The sequence below is a fragment of the Oryctolagus cuniculus genome, chromosome 13 (genome assembly GCF_964237555.1).
Source record: "Oryctolagus cuniculus chromosome 13, mOryCun1.1, whole genome shotgun sequence".
Lineage (NCBI taxonomy): Eukaryota > Metazoa > Chordata > Mammalia > Lagomorpha > Leporidae > Oryctolagus > Oryctolagus cuniculus.
In genome coordinates, this window is record NC_091444.1 from 69,158,771 (window position 1) to 69,183,737 (window position 24,967).

At 44.7% G+C, this 24,967-nt stretch overlaps 1 protein-coding gene across 9 annotated transcripts in view; it reads left to right on the top strand.

Annotated features, from left to right (window-relative positions):
* The window catches only part of BEND7 (BEN domain containing 7), a 98,883-nt gene that overhangs the window by 13,163 nt on the left and 60,753 nt on the right, over window positions 1-24,967 (top strand). The gene's annotated exons all lie outside the window — the stretch shown is intronic.

Consider the following 24,967-nt stretch of genomic DNA (forward strand, 5'->3'; position numbering starts at 1 on the left):
CAACACATTAAGGACAGAGGTCCTACATGGGGAGCAAGCGCACAGTGACTCCTGTTGTTGACTTAACAAATTGACACTCTTGTTTATGGCGTCAGTAATCACCCTAGGCTCTTGTCTTGAGCTGCCAAGGCTATAGAAGCCTTTTGAGTTCACCAACTCCGATCTTATTTAGACAAGGTCATAGTCAAAGTGGAAGTTCTCTCCTCCCTTCAGAGAAAGATACCTTCTTCTTTGATGGCCCCGTTCTTTCTACTGGGATCTCACTCACAGAGATCTTTCGTTTAGGTTTGTTTGTCTTTTTTTTTTTTTGCCAGAGTGTCTTGGCTTTCCATGCCTAAAATACTCTCATGGGCTCTTCAGCCAGATCTGAATGCCTTAAGGGCTGATTCTGAGGCCAGAGTGCTGTTTAGGACATCCGCCATTCTATGAGTCTGCTGTGTATCCCGCTTCCCATGTTGGATCATTCTCTCCCTTGTTTGTTTGTTTGTTTGTTTGTTTTTTGGGACAGGCAGAGTGGACAGTGAGAGAGAGAGACAGAGAGAAAGGTATTCCTTTTTCCATTGGTTCGCCCTCCAGTGGCCACTACAGCCAGCACGCTGCAGCCAGCGCACTGTGCTGATCCAAAGCCAGGAGCCAGGTGCTTCTCCTGGTCTCCCATGCGGGTGCAGGACCCAAGGACTTGGGCCATCCTCCACTGCCTTCCCGGGCCACAGCAGAGAGCTGGGCAGGAAGAGGAGCGACCGGGACAGAATCCGGTGCCCTGACCGGGACTAGAACCCGGTGTGCTGGCACCACAGGCCCAGGATTAGCCTATTGAGCCGTGGCACCAGCCTGTTCTCTCCCTTTTTAATTCTGTCAGTTAGAATTAGCAGACACAAGTCTTGTTTATGTAATCTCTTTGACTCTTAGACCTATCATTATGATCAAGTGTGAACTGAAATTGATCACTTTGACTAGTGAGATGGCATACCACCTTGATGGGAATGTGTTGGAATCCCCTGGTACATTTCTAACTCCACCATTTGGTGCAAGTCAGATTGAGCATGTCCCAAATTGTACATCTCTTCCTTCTCTTATTCCCACTCTTATATTTAACAGGGATCACTTTTCAGTTAAATTTAAACACCTAAGAATAATTGTGTATTAATTACAGAGTTCAACCAATAGTATTAAGTAGAACAAAAAAATACTAAAAGGGATAAAGTATTAAATTGTATTAAGTTGTTCATCAACATTCAAGACAATTAATATAAGACTTTGGGGACCAAGACCTCAACACATGCACACTTCGGGGATGCCCAGTTATCTAAGCCATGACCAAACTTTAGCGTGAACTGCCACCTGTCTCTCCTTCCAGCATATTCTTGCCGTTTCCCTTCTTACCCCCTGTGCTCAGCCATGGCAGACCACTTTTCATTCTTAGAATGGCCCTGCTTGCTCACATTTTAGGCCAGTGACTCTGAGCTCAGTGACTCTGTCCTTACTACTCTTCTGCTTGGAGTTGCACACTTGCCCCCATCCCCACCCCAACCCCCACTCTCCCTCTTGGCCGGGTTCTCTCTCACCCCTTAAGATTCCAAGTTGATGAGCTGCTTTCAGGTAATCGTCACGGACTCCCGCCCCGCCTTGCCTTCCACAGCATGCTGTATCTCTGTTAAAGCAAAAGTCTCACTAGTATGCTTAGTTCTCTCTCTCACTGGATTGTAAACTCCCTAAAGGTCATTTCTGTGTCTCCACAGCTCAGCACTGTGCCAGTCTCATAACAAACATCAGTAAAGGCCTGATGCATGACTGACAGAGGAGTCTAGTTTTAAACTTCATATAAAGTGGTAAAATCAACCAGTTTGAAACTTTATTATTTAGCCGTTTTACCTCTTAAGTTCCCACCCTGGCTTGGTTGGTGAAAATCTGTATGTCCTTCGTAGTCGCTAACTGGGCCTCATACATCAGGAATACAGTGTGTCAACACTTGCGGTGTTTTCAGTTTTGTTAGTCAAGAAGGAGCCTTGCTCTTTTTTTTTTTTTTTTTAAGGATTTATTTATTTATTTGAAAGTCAGAGTTACACAGAGAGAGGAGAGGCAGAGAGAGATAGGTTTTCCATCCAATGGTTCCCTCTCCAATTGGCCACAGCTGCACCAGTCCGAAGCCAGGAGCCAGGTATCCCACGTGGGTGCAGGAGCCCAAGGACTTGGTCCATCTTCTAGTGCTTTCCCAGGTAATAGCAGAGAGCTGGATCATAAGTGGAGCGGCCAGGACTCGAACCGGCACCCATATGGGATGCCAGCACTGCAGGCAGCGGCTTTATCCGATTTGCCACAGTGGCGGCCCCACCTCACTCCTTTTAAAGTCTAACTCTGAAATGGGATGTACTACTGTGCCACCTCTGTATACACCAGCCTGCCCTGCCCCTGCCCTCAGGCCTCGCAGACTCAACACTGCACAGTGTGAAGATGGGCCTGGAGTGCTGCAATGCTGTGGCCCTGGCATATGCTCTGCTGTTCCTCTGCCTGGAGTGACCCCTACTACCCTTGCCTGTTTGGTCCTCCTTTATTTAGCCTTCCATTCCCAGTTTGAATTCCTTTAGGGCAAGACTTTGGGTTTTAAATGTTTATTGTATTTCTAGTGTACAATACTTGTTACAGACTCTTAATAACAATTTTTAAATAAATGAGTGAGTACTGTGTTAAAATGTAATTTGCTGCCAATTACCAGCCAATATGAGCAGGATGGTTCATTAAACTGAGACAGTTTTTTGTGCAGGCCTGTCCCATGCAGTCCAGGAGGGCTTCATCACACCCACCCTGGAAATGTTGGCAGCTTAAATGGCAGTAGTGCCCCATTGAGGCATGGTGACCATCAGAAACACCACCTGCATACGTGAACCATAACTGTGTGTGGTATGGGATCGCTCATCTTGTGGGCAATTTAGCTTTCAGCAGAAACACTACAGTTGTATTGCCGAATGATGAGGACATATTCTGGGAAATGTGTAGTTAGGCTGTTTTATCATCATCTGAACGTCTTAGAGTTCTTAGGCTAACTAAGATGGCTGTCATGTCATAGACGGTAAAATCTTCCTGAACCGCCATTGCGCGTGAGGGCCCTCGTTGACTGAAATGTCCTTACACAGTGCATGAACCTGTTCTGCTGCCATCAACCAGCACCTTTCTGTTGCCCATTGTCTGAATGATGCCAATATGAGGGGGGAACAAAAGAGAGGCTGTGGTGAACCGCTTCAGCCAGCCACATGATCGTGACTGCAAGGGAGAGGTCAAAGGACACATTCCATTCCTGGTCAGGTTACGGTGCCTTCTTTCTATACAAAAGGTGGCTTATTACATGCACATTGGTAATATATTTGTAAATCATTATAAAAGTTTACACACATTTTCTTTCAGTGTTCCAGATAATCAGCATCCTTGTAAATAAGAATGCATAAAATTGTTTTCTTAAAATTGCATTTTTTCAAAGATGTACAAATATACTGTGTTATTTGAATTCCAAGGGTTTTACAATGTTTTATACTTGGAAATCAAATTTTACATCTGAAAGGTTAATGGAGAAAACTAATTATGCTATCTGGTAACCAAATGTGTGATGAGACATTTGTCTCTGTAATTAACAGCAAGGAACTTTTATAGTTTCATAAAATTGAATGCTACATAGAATATTCTGTGAGCATTTGTTTGGATGAGGTGTCCAAAACAGAGATGTTTATGGATGATATAAAGTTGAACTGAAATGTAATGCAGGTGTCTGTGCATCTCACAGCATTTCTCATTGTTGAAATGGAAGCCAGAAGATTAATAACTTTACTTTGTCATGATAAAATAAGTAATGTGTTCTTGGAACAGTGGTGCGGTACATAAGTTACTCAGTAATTCCAAGAATTTATTCTGTTCCAGGAATAATATCCTTAACAATTTATTTTTACAGAAAAAGTTGATGCAACATAATAGACTATGAAGTTGCTTGTATGGTTAATGGAATTATATCTCAAATATGACTTTACACCCACATATAAAATGTAAAGAACCCCACAAAAGTGCAAGGTTAAGGTATAGCTTAAAAGTAAAAAGTCAGGAGATGCAGAAGTTAAGGTTCTTCAGTTGATATTAACTCATTCTCATTGCACATACATAATTTTTTCGATTGCTAGCAAGACTTTAATGAATGCCTTAATATGTGCTGCATGAAATACGGTTGAGGAGTTGCTGCAGGAATGTTAGCTTGAGCGTTTCTCCAGAAGCTCGGTGTTCTTCTTGTGAATGCTACTCTGGAGGAGAGCCTGCTGCTGGAGCTCTGTGGTGCTGTGTGGCCCAGATCCAAACTGGCTTCCCTCTTCGGTCACTCTGGGCAAGCAGCTTAATCTCCTCATTTGTCAAGCAGGGGAAACTACGCTCCCTGTTGTTGTCTTTGATGAACTGGGGAGAAGATAAAGATGAGATTTTCTCCCTTGGAGGAAGCTTTCCTAAGAAGACATGAGAGACTATAGGCACCAAATGGCCTTTGCTTGCCAACCCCCACTCCCCCAAACTCCGTCCCCCCATAGAAAAAGAATTTTCTTTTTACAGATGCCACAGATTTTGGTGTACTTCTTACACGTCAGTATTATTGGTTTGCTTTTCAGTTTAACTATCTTCGCATTTTGTCTGGTACTAGAATTTATTTTTCTATTCATTTTGTGGATATTTCTTGAGGAGTCACTAGTGCCAGGCTAGGAGATTTTAAAACCCACTAGGTTGTGATAAGGCAAATCAAAGATTCTTTGGAGAACATAGAATAGCAAGGCCTCACCAGGCCTGGGAGATTGAGAAATATGACCCTGGAGAAAAAGACATTTCGGCAGAAGTTCCAAGTATGGGGGTAGGGCTAAGGATGCAGAAGGGGTGGCATGTAGAGAACAGGGCCCGGAGTGTTTCTGAACAACCACCAGGCCTTCGATTCTGTCTAAAGCAGAGGGCCCTCTGGCTGCACAGGACAGTCGCTAATTAGATTCAGATTGAATTGTTCTGAAGGAAGGCCTGGCATTGTTTTTTTTTTTTTTTTTTTTTTTTAATTTCCCAGGTGATTCTATTGTGCATCCAAATCTGAGAACCACCCTTTTAGAATAAGGGGGAAATGTGGCAGGAGCAGAGACTGGAGAAATAGGCAAGGAGGCCAGATGTGGGGGAAGGCCTGTGAGCAGTGCTGGGGAGCCTGGGCCCTAAACTGAGGTCATTGGCATTCCACAGAGGTACATGATAGAATTGGATTTGCATTTTTGAAAGATCATTCTAGCTTCAGGGTAGAATATAGATTGGAGGGGAGTGATACTGAAGGCTTTGGCAGTAGCCCCATCCAGTGATAATGGAAATGGGGTGGTGGCATAGAGAAGTGCAAGGATTCTAAAGTAATTTAGAAGTTATAAAAAGCAGGAGTTAGTGATTAATTGGCTGTAGGAGGGAGGGGAAGAGGGTTAACTCTCAGGTATCTGGTTTGGAGGGAAGAGTTGGTGATGCCTTTTACAAAGGCTCACAGATAGTTGTGATAAAATACACTTTTGAGACTTAATTTTGAGGTTGCTTTTGGGATACCCAAGCAAAGGTATCTGGCAGACAATTGACTATACGGCATCTGAGCTGGAGTCCTCATATAGAGATAGGCGCTGGAGCCAGTGGAGAGGATCAGTAGATCCAGAAAGAGTGTGGAGGGCAAGAAGATGCAAGGCAGCGTCCTGAAAAACCCGGACATCGAAGGCAGTGTTCTGCATGTGACCTGTAAGTGGGTCACAATGTCAGTTTAGTGGACTGTCACTAAAATATTAACTGCGAAGTTAACAATGTTTTCTACAACAACAACAATAATGAAGAGTAGAAGTTGTCCATGCATGTGTGTTCTGGGTCATCATGAAGCATGCATTTCTTGCTGTGAACCATGGTCAGAAGTTCAAAGTCAGTGATTTAAGCCACCATTGCCTTAGCCCAAGAGATTTCCTTCTAGTCTCACTCAAGGCCTCCCTTTTACAGATGTTCTTGGGCCCAAAGTTATCCAAGCTCCTTGAGATTCTTGGACAGAAGAGGCATTGGAAATGTTCATTTTTCATCATCATTAATCTTATTTACACTGAAGATGACACTGCAATAGCATCTATATATTTATTTAACTTGCAGTACTTAAAAAATTTAAATCACCAAAGAAATGTAACACAGCCAGCACTTAATCATGTTCACACTTAACTGATCCATGATGAAGATATGTAAATTAGCATCTGAGAAGGAGGAGAGATTTGCACTTACATATTAGGCTTTGTTAGGAGTTTCCTGTGCAGTAGAGCTGAGGACCAACATTTCAGATTGCATTGAAGAGGGTGTCTCTTTCCAAGCAGTAGATGATGAATAGTTTGTCTCTGATTGAGCCAGGGCAAGATTTTGGTTATACAATATTACCGTGTCTTCGTTGACAGTCTTGTGATGGTTTTCCTATGTATGTCGTCAGCCTTTGAAGACATTGCTGTACGTTCCATAGAATCACAAACTCAAATTCACATTCTGCTTTCCTAGGTTTGAATCTTTGGGGTTTTGTGGAACTGACAGGACTCACATGAACTAAGTTTCCAGTTTAAAAGGAAATATCTGACCGTCATTGTTCTTAGTCTGAAGCAGAATACATAAAGCTAGTTGGGGCCAGGGATTCCATTGCCTCCACCACATCTGCTTGCACAGCTGGGTGTTTCAGGTGCTCGCTAGTTCAGACAGCACCGTGTCGTGTCCTGAGGATGCCCTGGACACCATCCTGCTTGACTGTGTCGTCAGTGGAGTCCTTTGTTCTGTTCAGCTAGTTGAGCATTTAGTAGGGTAGTGAAGTGCATGGCCTAGGAGCCTCATGCTCCTCATTCACGTCTGTACCCTCACAGAATTCTGTTTTCTGATAAAAATGTACACATAAATATTCCAACCTCTTCACTCATTCTCGGGGTTAAATGTAGTCAGAGTGCCTGCCAGAAGACCTGGTTCCTTGTAAGTGCTCCATAAATGATGGCTTTACCACTCTTTTGCCTAAATATACCTAGATTTCTTCTACAACTACCTGGCTTGCAATGAGTTTTAAGAGAAAATTATCTTAGATAAATATTCTAGGTGTTGGTGAAATACTCCTGTACCACACTGTACCCTCCTTTCCTGGCTGTCTGTTGCTGGTATCTCTAGTCACTTGATATTCATTCTTGCCTGACTTTATCAGCATGTTTTTATATCCAAATCTTCCACTATCAGTTGCTTTATACCCAGCTTTAGAATAACGCAGGAAAAAGATTGTAAAGGATTCTTCTAGAGTATTTTTTCTTTAGAAAAATACTATTGTTTTGAAATCATCTTGAAGTTAACATTTTAAAAGTTTATAACAAAGTGCAAAGTAGAATATAAAAGATCCCATCCCAGTTGCCCCCTGCAGTGTTAATAATGAAGTGTGTACAAAATAGGTATGTACAGGTAAGTGTATTACCCAAAAAAGAAGTGGGTGTTTTGCCTAGTGGTTAAAACGCCCATGTCCCCTTACCAGGGTGCCTGAGTTTGATTCCCGGCCCTGCCTCCTGCTTTAGCTTCCTGCTGACACAAACCTTAGGAGGCAATAGTGGTAGCTCAAATAATTGGGTTCTGACCACCCCTGTGGGAAACTTAGAGTTCCCAACTCCTGACTTTGACCCCACCACCCCAACTCTGCTCCAGCCTTTGTGTGCATTCAGAGCGTAAGCTATCAGAGTGGAGCAAGTGTTCTCTGTCTGTCTCTACCTCTTTCTTGTCTCTCCGCATCTCAAACAAATAATTTTCTAAAAATTACAGTAAAAAGGGCTTGGCACTGTGGTGTAGGGGATCAGGCCACTGCTTGGTGACACCAACATCCCCGTATCTGAATGCCAGTTAGCGTCTCGGCTGATATTCTTCCAATCCAGCTTCCTACTAACGCACCTGGGAAAGCACAACAGTCAGGGCTGGGCCAGGGAGTTGTGGGGAGTGAACCAGTGGGTAGAAGATCTCTCTGTTTCTCCCTCTCTGATGCTGTGCCTTTCAAATAAACAAATAAATAAAAATTTTAAAAGCCTATAAATAAATAAAAAGAAAATGGAATTACACTATATAATATGTTGTACCTTTTTTCACTTTACCGAATCTCCATTATTTCACTGATACTGGGTGCCCAGGCACCAGGAAGACTTAGGCCACAGTTATCCAGTACTGAATAAGATCATCACGATGTCAGCTTTCATGGAGCTTACAGTCTGTTTCACACATACTTCCAAATGAGGATAAAAGGATGATTTCATTTTTTACATGTATGTAACAATATATCCTAATTTTATTGCACTGATACACTGTAATTCATTTATTTGGTGCTCTGTTGATAACTGGTTGTTCCCCATGTTTCCCTAGTAAAATGATGGCTGCAGTAAATATCCTCACGTAAATATATCATGACTATTTTGGAGAATATTTCTTTTCTTTCTTTCTTTATTTTTTTTTTTTTTTTGACAGGCAGAGTGGACAGTGAGAGAGAGAGAGACAGAGACAGAGAGAAAGGTCTTCCTTTTGCCGTTGGTTCACTCTCCAGTGGCTGCCGTGGCCAGCGTGCTGCAGCCGGCGCATCGCGCTGATCCAAAGCCAGGAGCCAGGTACTTCTCCTGGTCTCCCATGGGGTGCAGGGCCCAAGGACTTGGGCCATCCTCCACTGCACTCCCAGGCCACAGCAGAGAGCCGGACTGGAAGGGGGCAACCGGGACAGAATCCAGTGCCCCGACTGGGACTAGAACCCGGTGTGCCAGTGCCACAGGCGGAGGATTAGCCTATTGAGCCGTGGCGCCGGCCTCTTTTTTGTTGTTTTTAAAGGTTGATTGATGAGGGAGAGAGACAGAGATAGAGACAGAGACAGAGACACAGAGAGACATCTTCCATTCACTGGCTCACTTCCCAGATGCCCACAGCAACCAGAACTCCTTCGGGGTCTCCCATGTGGGTGGCAGTTACTCAAGTTCTGAGCCATCATCTGGTGCTTTCCAGGCTACACATTAGCAAGAATCTAGATCAGAAGTGGAGTAGCCAGAACTCAGATGGAATGTGGGCATCCTGAGCAGCAACTTAACCCACCGCATCACAATACTTTCCCTTTGGGGCTATTTCTGTAGGATAAATTCCTGTGGGTTGAATTGCCAAATTCTGCTCCAAAAAGATTTTGCCAAAGTATGTCCTACAACAGTATATGAGAGGGGGCCGGTGCAGTGATGTAGCAGGCTAAGCCCCTGCCTGCTGTGCAGGCATCCCATATGGTGCTGCTTCGTATCCCGGCTACTCTTTCGATCTAGCTCTCTGCTGTGGCCTGGGAAAGCAATAGAAGATGGCCCAAATACTTGGGTCCCTGCATCCATATGGGAGACCGGAAGAATCTCCTGGCTCATGGCTTTGGATCAGCTCAGCTCTGGCCGCTGTGGCCATTTGGGTAGTGAACCAGTGTATGGAAGACCATTCTCTCTGTCTCTTCTTCTGTCTGTAACTCTACCTCTCAAATAAATAAATAAATTATTTTTTTTTTATTTTTTACAGGCAGAGTGGACAGTGAGAGAGAGAGAGACAGAGAGAAAGGTCTTCCTTTGCCATTGGTTCACCCTCCAATGGCCGCCGTGGCCGGTGCGCTGCGGCCGGCGCACCGCGCTGATCCGAAGGCAGGAGCCAGGTGCCTATCCTGGTCTCCCATGCGGGTGCAGGACCCAAGCACTTGGGCCATCCTCCACTGCACTCCTGGGCCACAGCAGAGGATTAGCCTATTGAGCCGCGGCGCTGGCAGATAAATTATTTTTTTTAAAAATATTTATATGAGAGGTAGAGAGAGAGAGAGAGAGAGAGAGAGAGAGAGAAAGGGAGAGCAGTCTTCCATCCTCTGGTTCCACAATGGCCAGAGCTACACTGATCCAAAGCCAGGAGACGTGGGGCCAGCGCTGTGGTGTAGTGGGTAAAACCACTGCTTGCAGTCCCAGCATCCCATATGGGTGCTAGTTCATGTCCTGGCTGCTCCATTTCTGATCCAGCTCTCTCCTATGGCCTGGGAAAGCAGGGGAAGATGGCCCAAGTCCTTGGACCCCTGCACCTGTGTGGGAGACCTGGAAGAGGCTCCTTGCTCCTGGCTTCAGATCAGCACAAGTCTGGCCATTGTGGCCAACTGGGGAGTGAACCAGCAGATGGAAGACCTCTTTCTCTCTGCCTCTCCTCTCTCTGTGTAACTCCGACTTTCAAATAAATAAATAAATCTTAAAAAAAAAAAAAAAAAAAAAAGGCTAGGAGCTTCTTCCAGTTTTCCTACAAGGGTGCAGAGTCCCAAGGACTTGGGCCGTCTTTCACTGCTTTCCCAGGCCATAGCAGAGAGCTGGATCGGAAGTGGAACAGCTGGGACTTGAACCAGCACCCATATGGGATGCTGGCACTGAAGGCAGCAGCTTTACCCACTATGCCACAGCGCTGGCCTCAATAAATTCTTTAAAGGAAAAAAAATTATGTGAGTGTGTCTGTGACCCTAAACCTTCACCAAAAATGGGCTTTATGAATCTAGTCTTTGCCAAGTTAAAGGACAAAAAAGTTAATGTTGGTTTTCATTACATTAATAAATAGGAAGATAGCATACTGGATATATTTATTGACCATTTATTTGCCTTATGAATTACTTGTTCGTATTCTTTGCCCATTCTCCCATTATCAGTATTTGTCTCTTTCCTTATTGATTTATAAGATCTCTTCCATTTATTTGAGATTTTCGCTCTCTATTTGATCATTCCTGAGCATTACTGAAAGTGGCAGTTTCAGAGCTAGTTACTGTATGATGGATGGAATTACTCAGGGGAGACTGAGCAGCTGTGCTGTATCATAACGTAGGACTTGGTTTTCCATGGTATGAGAACATTTCGGGGAGAGTTAGTAGATAAACTCTTATTTAGTTGGGGCGTTCTAATTGTATTGTTATCGTTCCCTTACAAAAAAATCTTTGTTGATTTCCTGTCACTTTCGGGAAAGTCAAAGCAACAGAGTCCTTTTGACTTTTTGGTTTTTACTTTCCCCGTTCATCACCTTGACTCCAGCTAAAGTAGCGTATTTGCTTACCACTGTCCATTTTTCTCGGCCCGCAGGCTTTGGTCAGTGCTGTTCCCTCTTCACCTATCCAAAGCTTCCATGGAAACACTAGCCACTTTTCTTGACTACTTCAAATCTTTCCCTCTTTGTGAAGCTGGCCGTAATCCTCCCATTTGAAAATGACCTCTTCCTCTTCTTAATTCCTGAAATACTTGCCACACAACTTCTGAGGCATTCATGATAAATTACCTTGGTTGTTCGGTCCTGGACACTATAAATGTATTCCTGGGAAGTGTAGCTGAAACCCTGAGTTAGTAGCGCCAGTTCTGGCCTCTGAGTGGCCCTGCCCACCCCTCCACAAGTCCGTGCTTTCAGCTGGCAAATGTATGGCTAGGTACCCAGTGTTGTTCAGGAGTGATGGAAGCTGTACATCTTGGTAGTAGGTAATTGTTTAAAATTAAACACAAAAAGAATGTATATTTGCATTTGTTTTCTTATTTTAATAAAGGATGCTTTTTTTTTAAAGATTTATTTATTTTACTTGAAAGTCAGAGTTACACAGAGAGAGAAGGAGAGACAGAGAGAGAGGGAGAGGGAGAGAGAGAGGGGTCTTCCATCCGCTGGTTCACTCCCCAAATGGCCGCAATGGCTGGAGCTGCACCAGTCTGAAGCCAGGAGCTTCTTCCCAGTCTCCCACATGAGTGCAGGGGCTCAAGGACTTGGGCCATCCTCCACTGCTTTCCCAGGCCACAGCAGAGAGCTGGATCTGAAGTGGAGCAGCCGGGTCTCAAACTGATGCCCATATGGGATGCCGGCACTGCAGGTGGCGGTCTTACTTGCTATGCCACAGTGCCGGCCCCTGCATTTGTTTTCAAAGATAAACATAAGGACATCAGAGAAACCCCTATCACAATTAGAACTGTCGACACTGATGCAGAATAGCACACTCTTTCAAACTTTAATGATAAATTTCCCAGGACAGGTTGACAATCACCTGCCAGCGGACAGGCTACTCCAGACGTTACAAACCTTAGAAACAGGCTATCCAAAACATGCTTTCCCAGCTAATCAACCTATACCCATGACACCGTGTGCATTTACAGATGCCAACAAGTCACTGTTTGGAATAGTGATCAAATCCTCAACAGAAAAAGATAAGATCCATTTAGAACCCCATAAGGGATCAGCACAGTTGGGAGAAATAAGGGCAATAATCAAGGTTCTACTCCTTAGCCAGGATGGGCCAGTAAATATATTTCGGACAGCAAATACTCAGTACAGGTAGCAAAGACGATCCCTTTTGTAGTCTTTAACCTGACCGATAAGCCAATTGACCAGATGTTCACAACACTTAAAGAGCTAACACTTAAAGAATAGAAAACACTCATGGTATATCTCACACTGGGTTACCTGGCTTTATTTTCCAACGCAACAAAAAGGTTGATCGTCTTTTCTCCTGCAACACGGCTTCCATCAGACACCTAGAACAAGCCCGTATTCTACACCAAAAATTTCATATGTCAGCAAGCAACATAAAATTGCTTCTCCCAGAGCTAACAGCCAATACAAACACCTAGTGTGCTCTTGCAAGAATTGTGCACCCCTCGCCCCATTAGGCCCACTGCAACAAGCAGGAGTGAACCCGCGAGGCCTTGCTCCTAATAAGCTCTGGCAAGTGGACGTCACCCACATTAACTCCTTTGGTAAACTTAAGTTTGCCCATGTGGTGGTACATACTTATTCAAAGGCTGTATTTGCAATAGCCCAATCTGGAGAAAAGGCTAGTAATGCGATAAAGGCGGTTAAATCAGCCATGCTGGTCCTTGGTGTCCCCTGGACCATAAAGACTGATAAAGGGCCAGCGTATACATCACAGGAATTTAATTCCTTCCTGAAATCCTGGAACATAGTCTGCCACAGGTATCCCATACAACCCACTTGGACAGGCAATCATTGAAAGAACTCATAGGACAATTAAAGATCTCTTACAAAGACGGAAAAACAATCATATATCCCCAGACCTACAGCTTGCTTTGACTGAGGTCCTTTTCACTATCAATTTTATTACTTTTGATTCCCAAGGGATCAACCCAGCTTATAAACACTGGGGATCCTTTCCATCCCAGCCCCCAGCCCCTATGGTTAGGTGGAAAGACCCCCTGACAGGAGAATGGAAGGGACCACACCCTCTGCTAACCAAGGGTCGAGGATATGTTTGTGTCTTTCCAGAGAATGCGGAACAGCCCATTTGGGTACCAACCAGCAACATCAAGCCTGCAACTGACAGCCAACCAGAACCAGCTAAACAAGACTGAGAGTCTGCCTTGTTAGCAGATGCACCTGCCCTATCATCCTGCCCCGAGAAACTGCACATAGCCACATACATTACTGTTTTATACCCCACTAGCTCTGGTCAGCCACTCAAATGGCCCACAGCCTGTGTGTGGTCACACCATTCCTGATAACCATTGTTCCTCATTCCTACCCCCATCTGAGCAAACACTCTTGTGGTCTCTTGTTTTGAGCACTGGTTAGTCAATAACGGGTAAGATCCCCTGGGGGACAACCTAAGACAGGCACAGCTGCTTAGGGAGACCATGTGGAAATGGGGTCAACAATGGTATGGCCAAGAATCATGCCTCCCGTTGCTCAAAAATAAACGAAAAGGGGGAAATGTGGTGGAATGAGAAGGCCATGCCAAGATGGCCACTGGCAAGCGAGCATCAGTCATTCAGGAATGGCTTTGGAAACCACATAGCAACAGAGCCTGACTGACAACAGGCTGTGGTTGGATGGCTTCGGAAACCACATGACAACGGAGCCTGCCTGGCAACAAGCTGTGCTTGGTTAGGGCATAGACCGCCCCTTGACCAGATTGGCTGCCTTGGCTATATAAGCTGCTGTAGCAACTGAAATAAATGAGTCGGCTGGCTGTTCGCCTCTGGCCTGCTTTCACCCGACTCCCAGCATCTGTGTGGTGACTCTGCCCCTCTTGCCTCCACTATGTTCCTCCTCTCAGAATGAATCCACCGCAACAACCTTGCACACAAACTTCTCATAGATATGTGTTCCCTTTTGCCTTTCAGTGTTCTTTGTGGGAAAACTTTGAGCTGGGTGTGATAGCCCATTTTGAACAATTCTTCTTTGCTTCATCTCCTGGTATTCCTCTTCTGCTTTTGGCCCTAAGAACCTATTGCAGCCCTTTCTGCCTTGTAGGTCTGTTTTCCAGGTAGGGAAATGACATCATCTTTAGTACTTGTTCTGGCTTCATATCCCTCAGTCCTGATTAAAAAGAGCTCCAGCCCCCTGCCCTGCTAGTAGTCGACCCGCACTAACAAAGCCTGCCTGTTTGTTAGAAGTGAGGCATGGCATCCTTAGAGTTTTTGTGCATTCATTCTGTCCCCCATGCTATACTGTATGCTCCTAAAGGGAGTATATTTCTTAGAAATATATTTTATTTTTGGTACACACAGTGTCTCATATTTAGTAGTAGTACCATAAATATTTATCAAATGGATGAATGAATCCAAACTATCTAAATAGATTCAAAAGGAACTTAGTTGTCCCTTAAATGTAAATGCCCTGTGTATATTAGATGGCTGTTATTTTTTCACCTTTAATTTTATTTTTTTTAAGATTTTTATTTATTTATTTGACAGGTAAAGTTACAGACAGTGAGAGAGAGAGACAGAGAGAAAGGTCTTCCTTCTGTTGGTTCACTCCCCAAATGGCCACTACGGCCAGAGCTACACCGATCCGAAGCCAGGAGCCAGATGCCTCCTCCCAGTTTCCCATATGGATGCAGGGGCCCAAGCACTTGGGCCACCCTCCACTGCCCTCCCAGGCCACAGCAGAGAGAGCTGGACCAGAAGAGGAGCAACCAAGACTAGAACCCAGCGCCCATGTGGGACGCCAGCACCACAGGCTGAGGATTAACCTAGTGCGCCACGGTACAGGCCCCTTCACCTATAATTTTCAATCTAACAGAGTCCTCAACACATTCATGGCTAGGTACTCCCTATCAGAGCGTTTGATTCAGCCAGTTAGGTGATTGCATAGCTGCCATTTTGCCTCTTTCCTTTTCAGTGGCATTCAGACTGTGTTGTGTGGGAGGAGCCTCGGAGTTCTTGAGTGTACTCCAGGGGCTGTATCAGGCATCTGGGTTCTGGCACAGCCTCTTCAACAGAGTTTTGCTCTTTCTTTATTGGGGTTCCACTTAAGCCTGCATTTGAAAATAGGCTTCACTTGGAAAACCAGTGCTGTGTTACAAAGACGCCTCCTTTTCAGACCATTTTTTGGCTGAGTTAGAATCCTTGTCTTAGGTGTCCCTTATAAACATGGCGGTTGTCCCATGGGCTGCTCGTTGGGACCTTGATAACATCTGCTTGTTAGTGTGGGTCTGGTGTGAGGGTGCAAACCTCAGGTCCTCTCAGATCTACTCCAGATTCCTTTTGTTTTAACTCATGCCCTGAGATGTGTGCTTAGAGAGTGAGAGCAGAGGTGTGAAGGGCTCTGTCTCCTTTCTCCTGCCTTTTCTTTGGCTGCTGTCATTTGACAGGATGTAGTTCAGTCTTTCCTGTAACGTGGATTCGTGTCAACCTCTGTGAGTTTTGAGAGGAAATACTCTGGGCCATATAGTGTAATCCTGGTCCTCTTATTACTTCCTACTGCAAAATTCAACTTTTTGCCTATTCATTTTAACATGCCATTACCTGAAAATTGCAAAGAGCTTTCGAACATTTTTTTTTAATTTTATTTATTTATTTTTTTGACAGGCAGAGTGGACAGTGAGAGAGAGAGAGAGAGACAGAAAGGTCTTCCTTTGCCGTTGGTTCACCCTCCAATGGCCGGTGCAGCTGGCGCACCACGCTGATCCGATGGCAGGAGCCAGGTACTTATCCTGGTCTCCCATGGGGTGCAGGGCCCAAGCACTTGGGCCATCCTCCACTGCACTCCCTGGCCACAGCAGAGAGCTGGCCTGGAAGAGGAGCAACCGGGGACAGAATCCGGCGCCCCCACCGGGACTAGAACCTGGTGTGCCGGCGCCCCAAGGCGGAGGATTAGCCTAGTGAGCCACGGCGCCGGCCTCGAACATTTTTTAAAAAGTACATTTAGTGTTGTGCACCCATCACCACTACCCAGGTCCAGAGCAGACGCGTTCATCATCCAAACAGAGACGTGTTCTGACTGCACCTCTGATGTAGATGCTTATGCGCTCTATTTATAGCATTTACCGACTGGAAGGACCAACTCTTTAAGGTCGTCTGTTGCCTGCCCTCTGGCCTGGAAGCTGTATTTTCAATCTGGTGTTTCCTTGTTGATAGAGAACAATATCCTACTCATAATACCTTGTAGTATATTTGAAGGTAGTTAAGTCACTCAGTGGCCATTTATTTCTTTATGAAGCAACCCAAACTCCTTTATCCTTTCCTTCTTCCTTTAATCTTTTTTTTTTAACTGACACATAAAAATTGTATATATTTATGGGGTACCATTTGGTGTTTCCGTGTATACATTGTGTTATGTCCAAATCAGGGTAAGCATATTTATCTTCTAAAACATGTATCATTTCTTCATGGTGAAAACATTCAAAAATCTCTTTTTATTGACTTTTCCAATATCTGCTCAAGTTTTTCAACTGCCTCTTTGAAACAGGATAAATGTGGGCACGGTAGTATAGTAGTTTAGTAAAAGTCTGACCAATACTAAGTATAGTGGAACGTTTGCATCAGCCCATTGTGCTAAGGTGGGGCACCAAGCATGGCACCCCCGGTGATGGATTTGATACAGGGTCAAAAGAGTAGAGTTGATTCTGACCACGGTGATTGCTATTTGCCTCAAGGATCAGGAGTTCAAGAGGGATAGGTTTGACTGACTTCACCAGATTGGAAACAAATGAAGTCATATCTCTTTTATTATTTATATGAATGCTTTGAACTCTCCATGTGTGAGCATAATAGGAAATCTAGTATCTCCCTATAAGATGTCCTCCATTCCTGAACTTTTACTGAACCTTAGAGGGGCCGGGCTACTCAGGAAAGGACTGGAGTTCTGCTTATGTCCACATCACGTGCCCTACAGCTGCACTTCTGAATGCCCACTTATCTAAACTTTCTTCATCGAAACAGCCTTATTACGTTTCCACTACTCTCCAACCTTCTTTTTCTTTTTTTTCTTTTGTGTTTGTTTATTTATTACTTGAAAGGCAGAGTGACAGAGGGAGGAAAGGAGGGGAGAGGGAGGAAAGGAGGGAAGAGGCCGGCGCCGCGGCTCACTAGGCTAATCCTCCGCCTAGCGGCGCCGGCACACCGGGTTCTAGTCCCGGTCGGGGCGCCGGATTCTGTCCCGGTTGCCCCTCTTCCAGGCCAGCCCTCTGCTGTGGCCAGGGAGTGCAGTGGAGGATGGCCCAGGTGCTTGGGCCCTGCACCCCATGGGAGACCAGGAAAAGCACCTGGCTCCTGGCTCCTGCCATCGGATCAGCGCGGTGCGCCGGCCGCAGCGCGCCGGCCGCGGCGGCCATTGGAGGGTGAACCAACGGCAATGGAAGACCTTTCTCTCTGTCTCTCTCTCTCTCTCACTGTCCACTCTGCCTGTCAAAAAAATAAAAAAAATAAAAAAAATAAAAAAAAAAAAAAAAAAAAAAAAAAAAAGAAAGGAGGGAAGAAGGAGGAGACAAAAACAGAGAGAAAGATCTTTCATCTGCTGGTTCACTCCCCAAATACCACTAGTGCTGGGACAGACAAAGCCAGGAGTCCAGACGCCAACTGGGTCTCCCTAATGGGTGGCAGAGGCCCAAGCACTTGAGCCATTGTCTGCTGCCTCACAAGTTGTATTAGCAGGGTGCCGGCTCAGAAGCAGAGGTACCGGGACTCGAACTGGCCCTCTGATAAGGATGTGAACATCATAAGCAGCGGCTTAGCCCTCTGTTAACCTCTGTGCCGCAATGCTTACCCTTGCAACCTTCTTTTTGTAATTCTCTTTACTGGTGTTAGGATCTACTCAGTCACCTGAGCTAGAAACTTCAGAGTTAACCTGTCCTTGATTTTTTTCTTGTCACCACCCTCGCCTCGTCCCCACAACCAGTTAATCACCAAGACTATTTGCGTAAACTCCTTCAATGACTCTCTCACTATGTTCTCGCTCCATTTCCATCCCCAGAATCCAAGTGAGGGCTATCATTGCCATGTAGCCTTCAGCAATAACATTCGAATTGGGTTTCTTGCCACACTACTTTCACTGTAATTTTTCCAGAATCATTTTTCTAAAGCACATGTCTGTTTATTTGCTATCCTCGTATTAAAAGCAATAACGAATTTAAAATGATCCAATGTCTCCACTGTAAAATTCTTCTTTCTTTTTTTAAATATTTATTTATTTATTTGAAAGGCAGGGTAACAGAGAGAGACATCTTTCATGTACTGGTTCACTCCCCCAAATGGCTGCAACCGCCAGAGCTGGGCCAGTCCTAAGCCAGGAGCCAGGTCTCCCATGTGGGTGGCACTTAGGCCATCCTCATCCTCTGCTGCTTTCCCAGGTGCATTAGCAGGGAGCTATATTGGGAGTGGAGCAACCAGAACTGGAACTGGAGCCCATATGGGATGCCAGTGTCACAGATGGCAGCCCTACCCACTATGCCACAACGCCGGCCCCCAAATTATTCTTCTTTAACTTGGCATGTAAGGCCCTTAATGGGGTGATGGTTTCACTACACGTTCCAGCCCCTTTGCCTGCCTGTCTAATAGAAACTTCAGAGTACCAGCACACAGCACTGCTGCTCAGGACAAAGGATAAAAGGTGGTACAGGTCTGTGAGCTTCTTCTGAGGCTCCAGGAATGACCTTTTGAGGAGCCAGGATGCCAGGTCCATTGTCCCAGTTCACGGAAATGAAAAAATGAGTAACTTTTATGCCATGGGCAGCAGGGGAAGCAGGACCCTCAGAAAAGAGTTTGGTTTCAGTCCAGTAAAGGAAGCAGAAAGTGTCATCTGCAAATAATAGGCCACTTTGCTAACTTAATGTACTAGTCTGTTAGAATGCAGTACCTGAGGCAGGTTACTTCATAGAGAAGGTATTTCTTTTTGGCTCACAGTTCGGAGGTGCAAGGCCTAGGCACATCATCTGGTGATGGCCTTTTCACTGACTGAGTCCCTCTGCAGTGCAGAACATCACACGGCAAGAGACCGGGGATGTGCGTATCTGTTGAGGTCTGATCTCTCTCCCTCTCATTTTCTTTTTTCTCTCAGAGATGGCAGAGTAACAGGGCTGGGGGAATAGAACAACAGGTTGAGGAAGGGAGGGAGGGAGAGAGAGCTGGTTCATTCCCTGAATGGCTGCAACAGCCAGGACTGGGCCAAACCAATGTCAGGAGCCGGGAACTCCATCTGGGTCTCTCATATGGATGGGTGGGGTCCAAACACTTAGGCCATCCTCTGATGTTTTCCCAGGCTTATTAGCTGGGAAATAGGTGTATGAGCTGGATTGGGAGCAGAGTAGCTAGGAGGCCAACTGGCATTCTGATGTGGGGTGCTGGGTTTCAAGCAGTGGCTTAGCCTGCAGTACCAGAGCAGGCAGTACTCTCCCTCTTCTTATAAAGCCACCAGGGTTCAGGCATCCTGTGGGTTCTATCTGAATGGCCTTATAATCACGTTCCAGAGGTCCCACCTCAAAACACCATAGTTGGAGTAAGTTTCCACCCTCTCCATACCTCACGGTGGACATTACATTTCAACACGGGAAGCTCTGTAAACACTCAGACTACACCCAGAGCACAGCACTGGAGTTCTGAGGCACATAGTTGACAGAGAGGGGAGATGATAGGGTGGGACCATTTTTCAGAGCAACAGATCAACATAAAGGGATTTGGATAAAGGATGGTAAGGAGGGGGAGAGTTTCTTTCTGTTTGTAATGAATGATCTTTGTATTTCTGGGGCCTTAGGAGGAACTTAATAAATGTTTATTGAGTAATTTATTTCTGGTTACTTTTTTATGCTTTCATATTATTATATTTTTGTTGACTTAGTGTTGTATTTTTCTACTGGGCTTCATTTGGTTTTTGTTAAGCCATTTCTTTTCAGTTACTTAAGAATGGCTTATGGTGGGGCCAGTGTTATGGTGCAGTGGATTAAGCCACTGCCTGTGACACTGGCATGCTCTATGAGTACTGGTTCAAGTCCCGGCTACTCCACTTCTGATCCAACTTTTGCTGTTGTCCTGGGAAAGCAGCAGAAGATGCCCCCGCAGCAGATGATGAGCCCCTGCTGTCCCTGTGGAAGACCTGGATGGAGTTCCAGGCTCCTGGGTTTGGCCTCACCCAGCTCTGTTGCAGGAATGAACCATTTGGGGAGTGAATCCAGGGGTGGACGATCTCGCTCTCCCTGTCTCTCCCTCTTTCTGTAACTCTGCCTTTTAAATAAATAAAATAAATCTTTTTTTTTTAAATAGAGACTTTTGGTATGCCTGCTATGTATACATCAGTATCAGTTCATTTGTAGGTCAAAGATGTGACTGTTCTTCATGCATCTTTATGAAATGGCACACACATGCAGGACATAGTATTCTCTCATATACTTTCCACCATTTTTATTTACAGCCACTCAGAATGTTTGGCTGTTGTCTTTTTCTTTCTTTCATCATTCCAGGATGTGAATAATCTGTGTAGAACGTCTTTCTCCCATGGCTGAGTTAAAGGAGCTCCTGTACGGTGATTTCTGTGTTGCCCTCGTACTTATCATCATCATGCAAGACTGTATGTCGTTTAAGTTCTTTATGTAAAGGAAAATGGTTAGTAAAGTCTTAAATTTTAGTGAAGGGGAGCATTTAGCCTGTAATCTTTCTATATGTTGTTCAAGGCGTATTGTCACTTAACTCTCAAAAAGAGTATGGTTTACCAGTAAGTTAGGCAAATGGCATAGTTCCATTGTAGTAATATTTATTTTTGTTTGTTTTTCCTAAAAAAGAAAAAAATCAGCCTCTTGGAGTTGAGTGTAAGTAAAGACAGAGATAAGTTTGGAAAGAAACCAGGAAAAGTGGGGTGGTGCCGGGGCGCAGTAGGTTAATCCTCCGCCTGCAGCACCAGAATCCTATATGGGTGCCTGATCTAGATCTGACGCTCCTCTTCCAATCCAGTTCTCTGCTGTGGCCTGGGAAAGAAGTGGGAGATGACCCAGGTGCTTCCAGGTCTCCGCATGGGAAAACGGGAACAGGCACCAGCTTCCTGGCTTTGGATCAGCGCAGCTCCAGCCGTTGCGGCCATTTGGGGAGTGAACCAGTGGAGGGAAGTCCTTTCTCTCTGTCTCTCTCTCTCACTGTCTGTAACTATACCTCTCAAATAAATAAATAAATAAATAAAATCTTAAAAAAAGAAACCAGGAAAAGTGTATAGGTTTCCTTACAGAATCATGTTTCTTTCAATGGCTCTTTGCTCCTACAGTTTCCTTTTCCTGATAATCTATGCAGGTGGAAGACAGTGACTAATTAGAACATTGCTGATGGAAGTCAACCAGTGCCTTCAATCTCAATCTCATATACTTTCCACCATTTTTTAAAATCAAAGAACTTTGGCTACACGGTGACAGGATAAGTCACTTTGTCTGAGGACAGCTGTCTTTTAGCAGTATCAGGTGCTCAGTGTCTCGATTTCTGAGAAAAACTTGAACCCTCCTGGATTACTTCTATGTACCCCTCAGTTATGTGTGCACAGTGTGGTCTGATTCAAACCTTCACTTTGTAATTCAGGAAACTGAAGTCAGAGTATCAAGGGACTTGTCCAATGGTCAATAGCAAGTTCGCATAGTAGGAAGCAAGTGCGGGCCTAGTGACACAGCCCAGCCTTTCTCCTGGACCACACTAATATCTGTTGTCTGAGCTTCTGGGGCCCAGCCTGATGATCTACTTTCAGCACTCACTGTCCCTAGTTCATGTAGGTTGAGTCAGCTTTTTTCTTGTCCCTACTTTTCAGTTTCTAGGTCTGTTCTACCCTCTGGCCTATCTGCCTCAGATGTACAAGGAAACCTCTTTTCCACTTTGTGCCCGAGACTCCTGCACCCAGGTCGAACCTTCAGGGCTGCTGGCCTCAGCTGCTTCCTTCTTCTTTGGGTAAAGGAAGTACAATTGTACATTTGAGTTAACCGCAGAGACCCATTCCTGAATGTTCCATTACCCCCTGGGGAAGCCTAGTCTGTCCTCTCTGGGAGACAGGCTTTCCCCAACCAACCCCTTTTAACCTTTCCCACAGTTTCTCAACTTTCCTCTCGGAAGAAACTTATTTTCTGTCCTTTAAAATGTGCCTGAAGTCAGTCCAATTTGCTTCTGGCTTTCTGCTGTCTCCCTTACCAGAGCCACTGCTTCTTCCTTGGTTCCCCACCCCACCACCACTCCCTCCTCTGTCTCCAGTCTACATTGGGTTGGTTTGTTTTGCATCTGAACATCATAGGAGCAGCCCGTCACCATAGTCTCCCTTTGTACCTGATACCTATTTTTCTTGTCTCCACCTGTAGCTTAGGATTCTGGTTATCAGTATAAAAATGTTGTGATATAAAACTCCAGTTGTATTTTGTCTTGTAATTTTCCTGGGCATAAGTTCTATAACACTGGAAATGAGTTTATGACAGAGCAGATTTGCCCTTAATAGGTTCCAGAATGCTTGTGACTTTTTTTTCCCTAATGATAGCATTTTATCATAAACTTCTATCTATGGAGCAGAGGTAGCACCTTGGATGAGAAGCACATCCCTTTTCTTGGGATGTGTCAGGGTTAGCGTGGAAAAGTGAGTTGGCACTGTCTCGACCCAGAATGAGCGTGCCTGCGCCTGCATGGCATGGCTAGTGGCAGCTCTTTCTGGAATCCTGATAGAGAGGAAAGAGCCAGCAGCCTGTGCCAACAGAGACCAGTCTGTGCACAGCCTTTGGTGCACATGGCTGACTGTGAGGGCTGACTAGAAACCACTCAGGAAGGGTGATTCCTCTTTCCCAAATGGTGTTGCTAACTGAGCCAGGAAAATATCTGGGCAGATGCTGAGATGAACACCGTATTTGCCTGTAGGTTTACCTTTCAGAATAAAGATTCTGAATTCCCCTGGGAACTCCTCCAAGCATACCTGTTCCACAGCCGTCTTGAGGAAGTTGTAAATTTTCCTGACTTTGCATTATTTAAATCATGCTTGGCCATTCGTTCTCATGAAATCTGGAATATGATTTATTGTTTCTGTATTACAGTTTTCACTGATTTGAGGTAGAAATAGTTCTATTACAAATTACATAAGCTTATTTCAACACACAGCAGTATTGTCAATTTGGAAACCTGTATTGCTTATGTGTTCGTGTGTATTCAATATTAAGACAGAAATAATGTTTTAACTGTTTTTGAAAACTAAAGATATTTATGTCAAAATTTCAAAATTTTCTTGTATTCAGTAATGTTACCCATATGTTAGTATGCTAATATCTAACTAGGCAACCCAAAATACCTTGGTTATTGTGCAATTGCCCGTTCTTTGGAGAAAACTGGCTAACATGATGCTACATGCATTAAAGCATCATTATTTTAAATGTTCTATTTTTGCAGAAGCTATGTTTTTCCTAATAGATTTTTTTCTTTTGGCCTTTTCTTTTCCTTACAGTGTAAATTTCAAGCATTTAGTAGTCATTGCATAAGTGTATGTACATACCCTGGCATAAGACTTTCATTTTAATATTTGGGTTAGTAAAAAAAAATCCACTTATCTTTGTGAAGCTACTGGATGATGTATAGTTTAAGAAGAGAATATGTGTGAAATAGCTCCTAATAGATACTGGATTCCTCTCTTGTTAGTAATACAAAATATTTTATATCCATACAATTGTGTAGCTAATGTTAATATTTATTTATTAAGTCCCTCACCCCTGGCTAGTATAGAGATATCTTAGTTTAAAAAAAAAATCTGAAGGGAAAAGAATCTTAAGAAAGAGGTCAGTGTAAGAGCTCTGGAGATGGGTTGTGTGACTTTACTGAGATGTGTGCTTGAAAATGGTCAGAGTGGTAAATTTTATGTTGGTCTTTTTTTTTTTTTACCATAATTTTAAAAAGAAGTCAGTGTAGGTGAGGTGGAGTACAGAGAGACAAGTTGGTGCTACACGAGAAGCAGCCATGGATTGGTCTGGGTGGTCAAGGTGGTGGATTGGGTCTGGGAGAAAGGCAAAGCAAGGTGAAGTGTACCTGGACTCCTATAACCAGTTACCTGCAGTGGGCAGGGTCCCCATGGACATCACGAGGCTGGGGCGATGCGAGTTGGAGCACCAGACAAAGCCCTCCTCGCTTGCCATGCTGATACTTTAGGTACTTCTCTCTGTCTCTTGTTGCCCTTTCCAATGCCGATGTCTGCCAACAGTGTGTCACCCTGGAGGCCGTCCTCTTTTCAGAGTGCTGCTACCTGGCTCCTGGCTTCGGATCTGCGCAGCGCGCCTGCTGCAACACACCTGCTGTAGTGGCCACTTGGGGGGTGAACCAACAGAAAAAGGAAGACCTTTCTCTCTGTCTCTCTCTCTCACCGTCTAACTCTGCCTGTCAAAAAAAAAAAAAAAAAAAGAGAGAAGAGTTCTGCTAATGTCTCCTTCAGCCCATTCTGAAAAAGCCTTGCATCCTAGTAGATACCACACATTCTTCCCTGTATTTGTGCCTGCTGGCTGTGGCTAACGGTCAAGCCGAGTGGAACTGTGTGAGCTGCCTGACTGACCTGGATTTCCATTACAAGTGGGTGGCTGTAGCAGATCAAAGCAGGTTGCCGTCCTCCAGGTCCAGCCTTGGTCCTTCGCCTCAGCCTCTTTTCTTAGGACATTCTTCACTCAAAAAACGCTTCCACGTTCCTCCCTGATGACACCCACTCAGGAAAATGAGATGCACCAGGA